Source organism: Ixodes scapularis, unplaced genomic scaffold (assembly GCF_016920785.2).
Source record: "Ixodes scapularis isolate PalLabHiFi unplaced genomic scaffold, ASM1692078v2 PGA_scaffold5__190_contigs__length_132052651, whole genome shotgun sequence".
In the NCBI taxonomy this organism is placed as follows: domain Eukaryota; kingdom Metazoa; phylum Arthropoda; class Arachnida; order Ixodida; family Ixodidae; genus Ixodes; species Ixodes scapularis.
In genome coordinates this window covers 42,900,616-42,915,958 of record NW_024609880.1, presented here as the reverse complement: position 1 = coordinate 42,915,958, position 15,343 = coordinate 42,900,616, and the positions used below count along the sequence as shown (strand labels likewise).

The following is a 15,343-nucleotide window of genomic DNA, read 5'->3' as shown; positions in this document are numbered from 1 at the left end:
GCGACCGACAAACGCACGCACGGAAACGCAGCATATTAGGATGCCCATGATGCATTCGACTTGGGCTTTGCAGCTTTCGTCCCGGTTCGTCTTGTGGCGAAACAAAGCGTACGAGTCGAATGAGAAATGATGCCTTCCTGTCGCCGAAAGGGCCACTCTTAAGTGTCAGTGCTAGCGAGAGAAGCGCTGAAGACGACTCCCATTAGAGGTGCTCCGATCAGCGGGAGTCTTCGGCGTCGGTGCAGTGTCTACACGTGCATGAGTTTTCGTCAGTCAGCGCACGTTGGTTTACACTTTAAAAAAAAAAAATCATTTCTGAACTATAGAAGTTGTCTCTTGTTCTTTGGCGAGAGTTGGAGTGGCTCTGCCGTATGCTTCGTCGTTTGCACGTCGCTTGAACATCCCGTGATGTGCTGCGTTTAAATTTCATTTTCTATGTGCTGCATGTGATATATCTATAATGCGTGGGTTGTTTGAGACATTTTGCATGTTTCGTGTCAAGCAAACTTCTTTAAAGAGGTCATGCGACAATATTGAGTATGAAGGTTCCTTTCCTTACACAAGCTGCGTAATTTCAATGATAGAAGGGGGCGTCTTTTTTCGGTCTCTCCTTCGCAAAACTTGATGACGACATCATGGGGATCCCGTGGTTGGCGTCGTCAACAATTTAATTCCCAGGATTTCGTCAGCAAGCTTTGCAATCCCCGCGGTGACAACAGGGGCATTTTGGCAAACCGGTACCTTGTTCCCCGTACAGCCAGTGGTTAAAGTCTCCCGTAAGTTGAGGGGGGTCCCTACAAGAAAGTAAGGGGGGGGGGGGGGGGGGGGGGGGGGGGTTCTGACGAGATGTACTAGTTGCGCATAAAAGAAACCCCGCTGACGACTCTATTCACGCTGTAGCTGCAACCCTCAAATTGCTAATCCCCCAATGACACATCACTGAAAACAAGCTATTTTATTGCAAGGTATGATTGTGATTTTACTAATGCGGGGGCTGTAGAGGAGGGTCTCAGACCGTCCTTTAGATTCAGTGGGGGAGGGGGGGGGGGGTCGGAGACCCTCTGAGACCCCCCAGACTTTAAGCCCTGCGTACAGCACTACCGGAGCCTTTGAAGTGGGGCGCGCGCTTAAAACCATGCTTCAAGGCTCCAGTAGTGCGGTGCGCGGAACACGGTAACGGTTTGCTAAAAGTCCCTAACATTTCTATGCGGCTCATACAGTGGACACATGAAAACGACGACAAAGTGATCTGGTGGAAAGACGCTGATTATTCTACTCCGGCTAATTCAGGCAAGTATAACAGATTACAAGCTCAAGGAAGCCACCTAGTTCAACACTTGACGACTTTGCGATGCCTGTGACAGGCCCGTGTCCAGATGCGACTGAATGTGAAATGAACAACAACCAGATGGACGATCTAAAGGCCTCATCGAGCGCCGCTTCATCCTGCGCAGAAACGTCTGGTGAGCTTGGCGACTCATCGGAAGCCTTCCAACTTTTAAAGCGCCGCAAGAGGCCAAGTACCGCCATCAGCTCCGTATCATCTGGTGTGACCGTAATCACAACAGCACCGCTTCAGCCTACTCTCACCATGATCCTGAAGCCCACAGATCCCGACAAGTCACTTGCGAAAATCAATCCTCTAAAGATCTCTGAAAAACTCGAAATGACCGCACCAGATGGCGGCATTCTTGTTAGGCCAAATCGAAAACTGAAACTTCTCGCTATTGACTGCAGAAACACAGAATCAACGAAAGCTCTACTTAAGCTTGAAAGCATCGGAGGAATACCCGTGCAAGCCTACGCACCGCACTCACGTGAAGCAGCCAAAGGAGTCATCTACGGAGTGCAGGAAGACATCAGTGACGTCCAGCTAGAATCTTCAGTTCGGGCAACAGCCCCCGTTCTGTGCATTCGGCGTCTTGGGAAGTCAGAGCGTGTGAAACTAATATTCAGCACTAACACCCTACCTCCCTACGTCACCATTGGATACACGAGGTACAACGTTGAGCCCTCCATTGAAAAGTCTCGACAGTGCCCGAACTGCAGTTCATATGGTCATACCCGTTAAAAACAAGTCACTGCAGTCGCTGCGGTGGAGCTCACGACAGGAGCAAGTGCGACACACAAGACCCTAGATCTATAAACTGCGGGAAAAAGCACGAACCCACATAACCTCAGTGCCCCAAATTAAAACTTGAACAAAACATATACAAGTACAAGAACTACGCTGGAGTGGACTACAAGCCCGCAAGATCAGTCATCCTCTCCTCAAAAGAAGAAGTGGAGGCAAACCGACCTGACACAACTGAACGTAGGCAACATCAAAACCACGTTGCTAACAACTCAATAGAAGTGGCCGGCACATCCTCTGTTAAGGGTAAACACAAACCGAGAAAACCTAACACAGAAACAGCACGTGGTATTACTTCAGATGACATATCAAACAGGTCTAACGCCAACATACGAGCTAAATAACGCAAAGGAGTTTCCAATCCTTCCCCGTCGCGAGCCTCCGGATAATATTAATTCCAGACACCAAACTAGAAGGTCGCGAGAGAGGTATCTAACGAGTCCCTCTCCCACGAGCTTGGGACCCACGCTGAACACAGTGGCCACGTTTATTCGTAGCATTCTCCTCACTTGGCACTCTCCTATAGCAACAGCTTCAATAACACTACTTCATTGCATCCTTCCACTCATTCAGCTATAGTGTCAATACGTACACGTCAATTACACGCCTCCGCCGACAGTTTCACACAGCAGGCCCATGCAGTCCATTCAAAGATTACGTAGCCGAGCAGCTATCTTTCACTGGAATGCAAGAGGTCTACGTAATCGCGTATCAAATTTGGACAGTTTGTGTTCAAATATCGTTTTCCTGTTATAGTAATATCAGAATCACTAATCGGCTGACATAAGACTATCAAGTTATGAGCTCTTTTATTCCCAGAGAATATCGGGTTTAAGCAGGGTACTTCTTGGAATTAGGAAAGATCTAACCCTCTTTTTGCATACTGTTTCACCGCACCGAACTAACGAATACATTGCTGCAAATGTCCGCAAAGGAGCGATTACTTTCACGATAATTGCGGCATACATTTTACCAGGTAAAGCATTTGACAAGCTTACACTAGAGGAAATAATTAAAGGACACCAAGCCCAGATATTCTGACAGGCGACTTTAATAGCCATCATCCAGTATGGGGCGGTAAAAAGGCTAATTCTCGAGGAAGAGCATTAGTCGATCTGGCCGACAAATATAATATTATGGTTCTCAATGACTGAAGTCCCACGTATTTCAAAGGGGTGACGACGAGTATCCCACTAAAAATTTCACTGGCATCGCCAATCTGGCCATTAAGATATCATGGTTTGCCGGAATCGAAACTCACGAAAGTGATCATGTCCTTATCTATATCACAATAAACAAATTTGCTGCGTAAAACTGAATACAAGTTTATAATACACTAACTGGAAAAAAAATTCCAAGAAAAACTAGAAAGAACGTGTCATGAGATCACTACTACTAAAGACTTTGCGCACGTCATTGCGTCCGCAAAGCCGGAAGCTAAAAAGTCGTACAAAATGGCGAATCCACAGGCTGTTGTTGATAGCGAATATGAACGGCTTCGCGCAATTCGCCGTCGTGCAGAACGTAGAGCCCAAAACACAGGCAATTCTGAAGACTTGAGAGCATCACAGCGAGCGCTAAAGCACGTTCAACGGCATTTAGACAAGCTCTCAAAGAGACGATGAAGAAATAAGAGCGCAAGCCTAGATTCCAGAAAGCCTCTGACACGCTTGTGGCCAATGATGAAAAGCATTTGTAATAAACCGCAGAAATTGCATTCCTTCCGATCCATTGCCTTGAGTAAAAAACTCTCAGAAACCGCCGCGGCTGATGAGTATTGTGCAAAGATCACCTGTTACTTGTCAAGCTCTAAATTTAATATCAGCATCACAGATCAAATAACAGATGCATGTAGGCAAATTAATGTCCCTTTTACACTAAAAGAGTTAGAGATCGCGCTTGCAACATGGAACACTAAGTCATCCTGTAGGGCCAGACGGAGTTGCTTATTGTGCCTTAGCTCATCTTGGTTAAAGAGCACGATGTCTTTTACTGAACTTTTATAACACACCATGGGAATCTGGCACTATACCAAATGAATGGAAGGTAGCTCGCGTCCTGCCTATTCTCAAGCCTGGAAAGTCGCCTCTTGACATTAATTCCTATCGTCCGATCGCACTATCAAGCTGCATTGGTAAGATAATGGAAAAAAATGGTGCTTACGCGGACCGAATGGGACCTTGAGAACAGGGTGCTATATCTACCGCGAATGTCCGGATTCCGCCGTGGAAAAAGCAGCATAGACAATGTACAAACTTTGGTTTCTAGTATCGAAGAGATGAAAATCTCAGAAAAAGAAAACAGCCGCTCTTTTTATTGACATCAAAGCGGCATTTGATACAGTGGAACACAATGCGATACTTCTTGACATGAAAACCATGGGCATTGAGGAACCTGTAGTACGCTTCAACACAAGACGGTGACACTGGACACCATGAAGTAAAACGAGGGGTGCCCCAAAGAGGTGTTTTTAGTCCTTTTTAATATATCGCTCATTGGTCTTCTCAAACTTCTTCCAGACACAGTATACATATATCTTTATATGCCGATGACATTTGTCATTGGGTATCGAGCAAGTCCTTGTTCATAAATCGGGCACGACTACAGAAAGCGATTAACATTGTCATAAGATATCTCAAGTGTCCACTGTTGCTTTTACAAAAAAGGATGCCAGCAAATATTCCATATATGTCGAAGGAACACCGATACTCTATGTTCCTGAATACACCTTTTTAGGTGTAACTCTTGACAAATTTCTCCCTTGGGGCCCTCTTATTAATCGACTCAAAAATAAATTGAGCTCTTGCACCCAAATAATCCGAATGATAAGCGGAACAAGGTGGGTTGTTCCGCCTCAGCAACCATGACCGTCTATAACTCTCTTTTTGTAGGACTCTTACGATACACCTTACCAGTTATGAGCGGAGCCTCAAAGACCGTTATGAAAGATCTTGAAAGTGTCGAGGCACGGGCACTGCGCTCTTGTTTGGTCCTGCCCAAGTGCACATCGAAGAACGGCACACTCGCTGATGGGCACTTCCACTTTCAGCCTTAAGAACTCAAGAAGCAATCAGAACTCACCTTCGACATGTCACTCGTAATAGAAATCACCAACTTAAGGACATTGTTTAATCTAAACCTTCCTCTTGCTTCTCCAAAATCATTACGTTGCTGAAAGACTATCTCTTTAAATTATGTGAGGCTGCACAGAATCCGACACTTCCGCCTTGAATGTATACCCCATTAGAAATTCTAGCGAACATTCAAGGTATAGGAAAGAAAGCAGAAACACCAATCGCCGTGATTACACAAATAGCCCTAGGATATATATATATATATATATATATATATATATATATATATATAAAGAGAGAGAGAGAGAGATAAAGAAAATATAGCGTAGGATGCCGAAGACTATAAAGTAATAAAGTCGCACTTCGAAACATTGTTGGAGTTTTAAAGCATTTAGTGAGTCGACGTTTCGGCCTGAGACAGGCCTTCTTGAAGAAGGCCTGTCTCAGGCCGAAACGTCGACTCACTAAATACTTTAAAACTCCAACAACGTTTCGAATTGCGACTTTATATATATATATATATATATATATATATATATATATATATCGAACCTATTCACTATCTGTGCATATTTATACGGACGGGTCTACCACTCTAACCTCCTCATCTATCGGTATATATATTCCATAAACCAAAACAACTATTAAAGCTAAACTAAGTCATACGAGGTCCTCGACTGCTGCAGAGCTCGCGGCGATCAGAACAGCCATGCAGCATAATATTCTCCAAAATCCACACCAATGGGTGATATTCGTCGACTCTAAGTCTGCTCTTCTAGCTCTTTCTTCACTCCGTAAACAAAGTCCAAACATTAAACTTATTCACGCAATCCTGGAGATCCACCGAAATGCTTTGGTTAAGGAGCACAATATAGTCCTCCAGTGGGTGCCAGGACGTTGCGGGATTACTGGAAATGTTTGTGGAGACAACGCAGCCAGAGAAGCTCACAAAGAAACTGCTACTTTCCTCATTATATTTTCAAGAACTGGTTCGAATACCGTCACTCGAACAATCGCAGTAAAATAACGTATTATGGACAGACCCACATTATACTACAAATACCGAAAACACATTGACCCCAAATTAGAATTTTGCATGCCACGAGGCCTCTCAAGAGCTCAAGAGACAACACTTCATCGACTGCGTCTCAACGTCGCATATACGAAGAAATACCTACATCTTATTGGCAAAGAAGAATCACCCATGTGCTCTTCATGTTCTTCACCTGAAGACAGTGACCATCTATTGTGTATATGTAAGAAATACGATTCTAAAAGAAAGACGTTAACAATACAGCTAGGACTAGGACCAAATGAAAAACTTGAACTGCACCAGCTTCTTGGGCCTTGGTCAACATCTGGAGACGCACATAAGGCCACGAAAACACTAATTAATTTTCTCTCTCATACTCGATTATTCGAGCTGTTATAGAAAGTGATGTATATAATGTAAACATGTACTATAGCATATAACTTTTTTATACCTGTTTTTTCTTTCTTTCTTTTTTCTTTTTCTCTCTTTTCTTTTCCCCAACCCTACCCCCGTCTCCTTTACGAAGTAGCAAATAAGCTTTTAGGCAGGTTGACCTCTTCGTCACTGTAAATAAACAACTATTTTCTCTACAGTCGACACGAGCACTGCGTGAGCTTTCAATTTTGGACTCGTGGCAATCAATGCCTCGACACGCACACGGGTAGTGGCTCGCGCCCATACATTTTGATAAAAAAAAAAAGCTGAATGTTAGCAATGTTTGGGATTAAGCGCGTTCCCTGTGCTTTGACAACCTCAGCACGTGGCCATGATCAAAACAGACCTTCCGCTAAATTACCCAAGCATCAAACAATGCTTGGAACGTGGGTAGACACGCTACACGTGCTCCCAAAATAAAGCGTTCTTGGAACGCCCGTGAGACGTGCCATTTGTTTTAGACTTTTGTTTTCGAACAGTTCAGGTGCAAGACGCCAGCACGCGCACCGCATTTACCTACGTTCTCGGCATTTTTTTTTTTTTTTATGCTTGGGTAATTTGGCAAAATGTCTAATGGTGGCATCAAGAGCCACTAAATAAGCTACGCTTCAGACTGATATTAGCCCATATTGTGGCTTAAAATCATGGTGGCCAGTTATCTGAAGCTTTATGTGATATCACAGGAAACGCTTTTCACTCCACCAGACGTTTCAAAAAAGGTCGCGACGGAGCAAAGCGGTACCACATAAGCTTAATAACACCGCACCTAAAGCTGTGGGAAGTCACATTTTTTTAATTGTGGCGATAGACAGTTCCGTCTGCTCTGCACTAAGTACCAAGATGGCGGCGACCACAACTGCACCGGGGAACAGAGTGCCGATACTTTGTAGAGGTATTACAATAAACCCTAGAGATTCATGTGGCGCTAGTGAGCTGTTGCATTTGGAAGCAGACAGCAAACAGTCTAAATTTGATTTTCGGTAATGCATTCCTATGGGAAAACGCAAATGCGTTTTCTCTTCGCGCTCGATTATAAGAGCAAAATTCGCTTAGTCTTGAGACAGAATAAAAAGTTTGGAGCGTTTTTACAATCGGATATTCAAAAATGTGTGAGTTAGAGCGTTTCTTTTTGGAATTCATGGCGTTGAACACTGCGCTAAAGTAGCCCAATACACATGTATAATAAGTGTTGATATGGCACGTATTTACGCACATAGTCCATGCTACGGAGCACACAGAGTGAAAAAGCTAGGCGAAACACTAAAAGGAAGCTAATATATGCCAAATCAAACAATCAAAACAGACAACAAGAATGAAGCATGTAGTTATGAAACGGAGAACACGTACTGGATGAGTAAAAAACTGTCCATTAGTAACAAACTGCGTTTCCGTCATCTCAATGCTATTACAACTTGAATAAACCCTACGCACTTTTTAACATTTCTTTTAGAGCGCAGCTCTTAGGCGCCCGTTTGTGGGTTGAGCGGTGTCGGCGTCGAAGTAACCGCGCGTTGCATTATTCGACGTGCAACGTCACACGTAACGTCATGTGACGTCACGCGCCAATATTCTCGCTAAATTTCGCGGGGAAGGAGGAGGCGCATGCTTTTCCCTCCGTACCCTCCCCTCCTTTTCCTGAAGAGCTGCGCTCCAATTCGGCGTTACAGAGAACTGTAAACTTATTTCATGATTTTTGCTTCAATTCATGCTTGTATTTGGCATATCACTCTGTACAGCATAGCCCTGGGCCTCAATTCTTGCCAAATTAAACATCGCTCAATAATAAAAAAAAACTATTAACTAAATAAATTACGCTTTGATAATGTGAATAAAGCTACATAGTACCCGTTACCAGTAATGAAACACGCTGATTTCTATTATTTAATGGCAAAGAGAAAAATATCACGTAGTACGTTTTCCCATAGGAATACTGCTTCAATTGGCAAACGGAAGTCCCACAAACCCTAGCGCCAGCTGACCCTCTAACGTTCATTGTAATAGCTCTAGGCGATACTCTAATCGTAGCTCATTAAGTGGCTCTACAGGCATCTAATCGGCTCCAGATTACGTGGCTATTGGTTCTGGCTACGAGTTGAGGCGGTGAACACTGCTCGATTCTCTCGAATGTTTCCTTCGACTATCATTGCGTTTAACAATATAACGCGTGTTTTGTGCGTTAGGAACGTCAAGGATCAGAACAGGGTGTTATTTATAAGTACAAAAATTGTTGCATCGCTCAGGTTTCGCTCGACGTTGCACGTGGAGCGCAAGTTAGCGCTGCAGAACTCAGGGATCCCGATTTCAGTCCCGATCCCTGCCAGTTTTAATTTCGATGAGCATCGCATACCTGCGTGCGATCATGTATCGCTATACTGCGTGGTGCATGTTAAAGACCCCGGGCGAATAGTGATACAGCACCGGCTAGATGTCTCATATGCAGCGCAAACCAGTGTCACCAACTAAGGCAGACCGATGACCTTACGCGATCTGAACACGAACGTCTAATTTGCTCAATTCTTGCGTTCTTTGTTCGTGCGTCTACCCGAGGCACTGAAAGAAGGCACCGGGTAGCACTAAAGTCACCGGATTCTTGGAAAGTAGCACTACTGCCAGTCTGCCTTCTCTGCCTGCTATACTTCCTCTCCCCCTACGATGGACTATAAAAGCAGAAGCTACGGACCGCCAGATCCAATCCCGAGCCACTCAGAAATTGCGTGGTATTTTGCTTCGGTAAGCATCTCTGTCCGCGTCTCGGATCAATCATGGGGATGGGCGTACCGTGGTTCGGATGGAATAGCACTGAGTGACTCAACAATTTTACATTGTAAAGAAAGCCACGACATGCAGGTGCTTTGCGGTGTCGAAGCTATGAAAGTGATGCAGCGCTTTTGGATTTGGAGCATTACTCGTGCACCCCTAATCCATTCTAAGCGTGTCATTGTTTAGCGCGGAAGGTGATTGGACCTGGAGGCCCGTGGCTTCGTCCTTTAGTCCACCGAAGGATGAGACAAAGCATAGAACGAGGGAGCAGATATTAACGTATACGGAAGATTAAAACATCGCTGGCGATTGGCTAATCGGTCTCGGTTGCATTGGAAATCGCCCACATCGGTTCTTCTTCAAATCTTGGAAGCTACAAAAGGGTCGTTTTGGATCAGTCGAGAATCAAAATCGGTAGGGAGGAGCACCGTCTCACTGGAGGCGGTCCTCGGCAATGTAAACGTGTTTGGCACTGCGTACGCAACCAACCTAACGAGCACGCTTATCTTCACAGATTTCTTACAGTGACAGCGTTCTCGTTGCTCATTTCAAGACAGAAAAAGAATTTTTCAATGACGGCAAGCACCAACGCCACATGGGGTGACGGTGCGAAAATGTGCGTTTCGTTAAAAGTGCATTGAGGAGGTTTCTGAGATCGCCTAAATATGACGATGACTAACTCTGCTGGCTCTAAGCATCATAGAAATACCTAAACCATGATGATACGCGGATAATTTTTCTAATAAATAAAGTAATCAAAGGTCGCCGAGGTCTCCGGCGATGACAGGAGCATGTCTTAAAACCAGGACCACTGTCAGCCAATAGCAAGTGCAGGATCCTCGCTTTCCCACCGGTGGAACCGCGAAGTGATATCTCGAATGTGCGCGGCTCGTTGCCCATACAGCCCGGCCTACGATTCAACCCGCCGAGCGCTCATGGAGAGCTGAAAACCGGACACATCACTCCCGCGAAAAACAAAAAACAGAAAAATATAGTGCGTTGTTTCTGGGACGATTATTGCAGTAGTATTATGTTCCCTTTCCGCAAAAAATTAACATTTTTCGACTACTCTTTTTTGCTTTTATTGTTTTCATAAGCATACACATTTTGTAATGAAAGACCAGCGTTTGCAATCTCAGCGAAATGTCGCGTTTTCATTGGTCACATATGTCGTCCTGGCTGCCGAAACAATGCTCCTGCCGTCGCCGGACATGACCTCGGCGTGTTCGATCTTCGATTGCTTTTTTACTGGGGAAATGGCCGCGCATCGCAATGATTTATGGATTTCTGAGGTGCTTAGAGCCCGCACAGTGAGTTATCGCCATATTTTGAGGTCTCAGAAACGTCCCCACGTAGGTTGACCAGACGTCCCGCTATGACCGGACAGTCCCGTTTTAGAGGTTAATTTCTGCCAGACTTGTACCGTACGCATTACAAGTAATCAAATTACTTGTAATCGATTACTTTTTGGAGTAATTTTGTAATCAGTTGATTACTTTTATTAAGCAGTAATCACAAGAGTAATCTAATTACTTTTTGAAGTAATAAAATTAGTTGTAATTGTTACAATTTGTCCACGGGAACCCCCCCCCCCCCCCCCCCCCCCGGCACACGCCTTTTTTTTATGAAATGACAAAAATAAAATTCGCTTTTTAAGTTCTTTTTTTTTTTTGGAACGGAAAAAAGAAAGATTTTTGCGGAGCTGTAGGAAACGAGGTCAATCTCTTTCTATGTACAGTTTCTGTGGAATGTCCGTTTTCTTTTTGTTTTGTTTTTTCGAGGTGGGACTGGGAGTGGGATGCCCCAGGGAAGCCACAGTGCGTGACAATGGCCATTCAGGGCGAAGTTTGAGGAAACAGAATGTAGCTTTGTGAGTCCTTCGTTCAAACTAGCCCCCTCACGCACACACACATATAAATAAAAAATAAAAAAAATCCTGCTTAGGGTATCTACTCGCAGCCCGTACGAGAACCAGAACCGAAGAATGCCTAAAGCGGATGCAAAATATAACAAAGGCAGTTGAAATATTTCCCCATTTCCCCTACGTGGTCTTTGTGACAAGCAAGGTTTCGAGTTGAGAAGTGGTCGGGGCGATCTCTTCCGCTAATGGATACCACACATGATCCGTTTCAAATACTGGAGCTGCTGCTCTTTTGTTAACATGCGAGCTCATCCACATGTGAATAATAAAATGAGCGACACAAACTTTGAGCGACAACCCTTGCTCAAGCTTAACAAGATCTAGAACCCCCTCCGCCCTCCCCCCCCCCCCCCCCCCCCCCCCACACACACACACACTGGCGAACGCCCAAATCATTAAACGTCTTCAAACGAATATTCTATGCTTGTGTCCGCATTGTGAAGGTGCGACGACCACGAAGAGGGAGCCAGTTTTTCTTCTTCAATACTTGTGCAAATGTGAAATATAGGTTGGAAGTAGTTCATTGTTATGAGCGCTAAAGATGTGTCTTCACGCAATAAAGTAATCGGAAAAGTAACGATTACTTCTCTAAGTAATGTCCAATTACTTTTGCCATCGAGTAATCAAGTAATCTAATCGAATACGTTTTAGCCAAAAGTAATAGTAATTGTAATCGTACACCAATGTACACCAATGCGAGAAATGGTGTGCGATGGCGCTTCAATACAGTGGGGTATTTTTCTATATCCTGAATTTGACATCCCTGGTCCCTTGCTTGTTTTGTTGTTTTTTTCTGCACGAGCTTTCTTTGGAACGCGCACGGCTGCGCCAGTTCTCGTGCAAGGGGGCTTGTTGCCTACGCTCCGAGCTCACGTCTCCAGCAAATGTGAGCAGAAATAAACGCGAAAATCGTCCTGAGCCAAATGGCGAGACACATGCACAACAAAACTACCGACGCATTGAAAATAATAAAATTGCCTGTGCGCCATTATCAAAAATTTCAGAGACCGATTACATATATTTCAATGTGATCACATTTATATTGTCACGAATGCAGTTGACGAGAGGACAAACAGTGAACTCTGAACTGTGAACTGAAAAATAAAGGTTTAATCGGCGAAGTTGTGTCATACAAAAAAAAAAAAGTAAAGAAAGAGCGTCGAGGCAGCAGAATAGCAGGCGGCGATTCGGCAGCGTAACAGAGAGCGAGAGCGAGTCTGACTCGACAAGGTCGCAGGCGGTTGCTTATCTGCAGTGCGTCACTATCTTGAAAATTTGACAAAGAAGGTTCGAGCGTCGCGCGCTCGCGGGGTGAGGATGAATCGGCACTTTCGAGAACAAGAAAGCAGGGCGAAAGTTACGTCTGGTGCAAGAATGAAAGCGAATCTTCTATACTTCGTTTCAGCTTCGGTCCGAGCGCGGCCGATGTTATGAGCCGAAGGGCCAATCAAACAGCGAAAGAGGCACAACGTCATAGCGTGCTTTCTGCAGTTGATGGGACCAGCCGGTATTCGCCGTTTCTCTGTGCGTGCTCCTCTGCCGGCTTGTTCCATAAAGCGCAGAGAGCCCGCCATGACGCTGCGCTTTTTGCGCTGTATGATTGGCCCTTCGGCTCATAACATAGGCCGCGCTCCGACCTAAGCTGAAACGAAGTATAGACGTCCGTGACCGAGCGTTGCTTTCTCGGCTCTGCGGGCGGCAATATGACGGGCCGGCACTTTTGTGGTGCTTGTGTTTGGCTCTTTGTGGATTTCCAGGAAAATGTGATGACATGAGAAACGGTTTCTAAAATTCTTGCTTGAGGAAATAACTACCTAAGAAATCAAGACAAATGAACTTTTTTTTTTTGGGCGGTCATGTGTCTTATTTAAGTAGCTGGGTGTTTATTTTGACCAAAACCACAAGACTGGAAAACACGCACAAAAAAAAAAAAAAAAAAACATGACACTCGAGTTTAGATGTCGACTTTGGTAAACCCAAAGTAGGACTGGTGCGAGAGTCTTAATAAAAAAAAATGCCGAGGTTAAAAATTAACTCACAGCAATAAATGATAAGGATTAATTTTAATACGAATCCAGTGGTAAATGCAATGACTGACCAGGCAAAGATTTTTTGTCTGTGGATAGCTTTTGCACATAGTTTAAGCAATGTACAGGGTGTCGCAAAAAAAACACAGTTTCTTTTTTTTTTAACCGCAAGAATAAACAGGCATTGCTGAACGCTCATTCTCCGCCCAAAGGTAGCGCAAGAGGTCACACACACCATATGTCAAAGTTTCAGCGCGATCCGATACCTTATTCAAAAGTTAAAAGTGATTTTTTGAAAAGTTCGATGGGAAAATGGCGGCCGACGGAGTTTTCGAATACATGGGGCTCTATGGCACCAGCAACCGAAAACGGGCAAAAATGGGCTCCATTATCCCATTGAAATTTTCAGAAAATCATATAACTTTTGAATAAGGTGTCCGTTCGGGCTGAAACTTTGGCGTCTGGTTGTGACCTTGTGCTATCTTTGGGCGGAGAATGAGCGTTGGGCGATGCCTAGTTGATTTTTGCGGTAAAAAAAAAAAACAAAAAAAAACTGTAACTTTTTTGTGACATCCTGTATCAGTTTTACTTTGGTGATTTATGCGCGCAAGTAGTGGTGTGTAAAAATTAAAAAAAGATGCATACGGGTACGATTCGACGTTGTATAAGATATAGGCTGTAAGCACGGACATGAAACGCTGATTAAGAATGAAACAGCCCTACATTATACACTAGCTTTGAGCGTATCGAAAGTTAAGGGTGCATCAAAAGCTAAAGCTTGTACACATATACTGCTCAGGCTGTTATCTTTGAATGCTCATAGTACTTTATTACCCTCAGATTTGGTGAGAGTTGTCTCCTGATTGCTCACAACAGAAAGAAGGAAACAGTCTAACTTTGGGCTGATAGAAAAGCTCCACCTGCTGATAGCTACCAATCATCTCGGCGCCGGTCATGAGTATTCACTGTATATCAACAGTCGCGTGCTTAGAACGGGTTTTTCCTACGTGATTTCATACAAGCGCAATTGTTCTTGACAAACAACATAGTTTACTCACGCAAATGTCTACATATGAAGTTTAGAATATTTTGTATTGATTGTGGCGCACGTCGCAAGTTGCATAGGTTTTTTTTTTTTACAATCTGCGAAATGGAATGCTCCTGGGTTACCTTAATTGGTCTCTAATTCTTGGAGCACACAGAAGAACACGAACGGGATCGCACGGGGAAACGAAAACCATAATGATAAACAAGCTTGTAATCACGCAAAAACTGAGGGCATTGCACATATACAGAAGGTAAACTTTGTTTCACTAAATACATTAGCAGCAAAGTATTTGTTTTATTGTGCGAGCGAAACGGAACATACAAGTGGGAGCATACTGCCCTCAACTACACTTCCAGTCAACAAGCGCACCATCCAAAGCATCGAGCTCGTTTTTATAGCTATTGGTGCGCTCAAACCTTTGAAAACACAATTATAATCAATTATATTATTTTAGTTATTTTTATTAGGTACGCCTATGTGTTTTTTTTTTTTTGTCTTTTGCGCTCACGTGCCATTTTCTTAGTTATATAATAGTTTTCCAGAAGTCCGACCACTATAGTCTGTTTCATCATAAGTAAGATCCGCATAATCAAAGATGTAGACAAAAAAAAAAAAAAAAAAAAGAACGCGAACACGCGGACACACATGAAAAATGCAATGTAACGGCGCATTCAAAATTAGTCGTTAGTTTTTTTAGAGAGCAGGAGTTTTGTAGGGCGACATTGTTACCCGTCGTGGATCATAAAAAGTGCAGTACAACTAACTGTTAGCTCGGGATCTCTAATGTGCATTACGCGGTATATGTGATACACGATCACACGACGGTATAGGATGCAGATGGGCGACAGAACCCAGGGTCCCTGCTAAAGCTCCTTGATAAAGGCTTTTTTTTTTTTTAAATACAGCCAACA

General features: G+C 43.9%; 1 protein-coding gene across 1 annotated transcript in view; it reads right to left on the bottom strand.

Moving 5' to 3' along the window:
• Nucleotides 1-15,343, bottom strand: part of LOC8052061 (RING finger protein nhl-1) — a 247,621-nt gene that overhangs the window by 164,241 nt on the left and 68,037 nt on the right. The window lies entirely within an intron of this gene.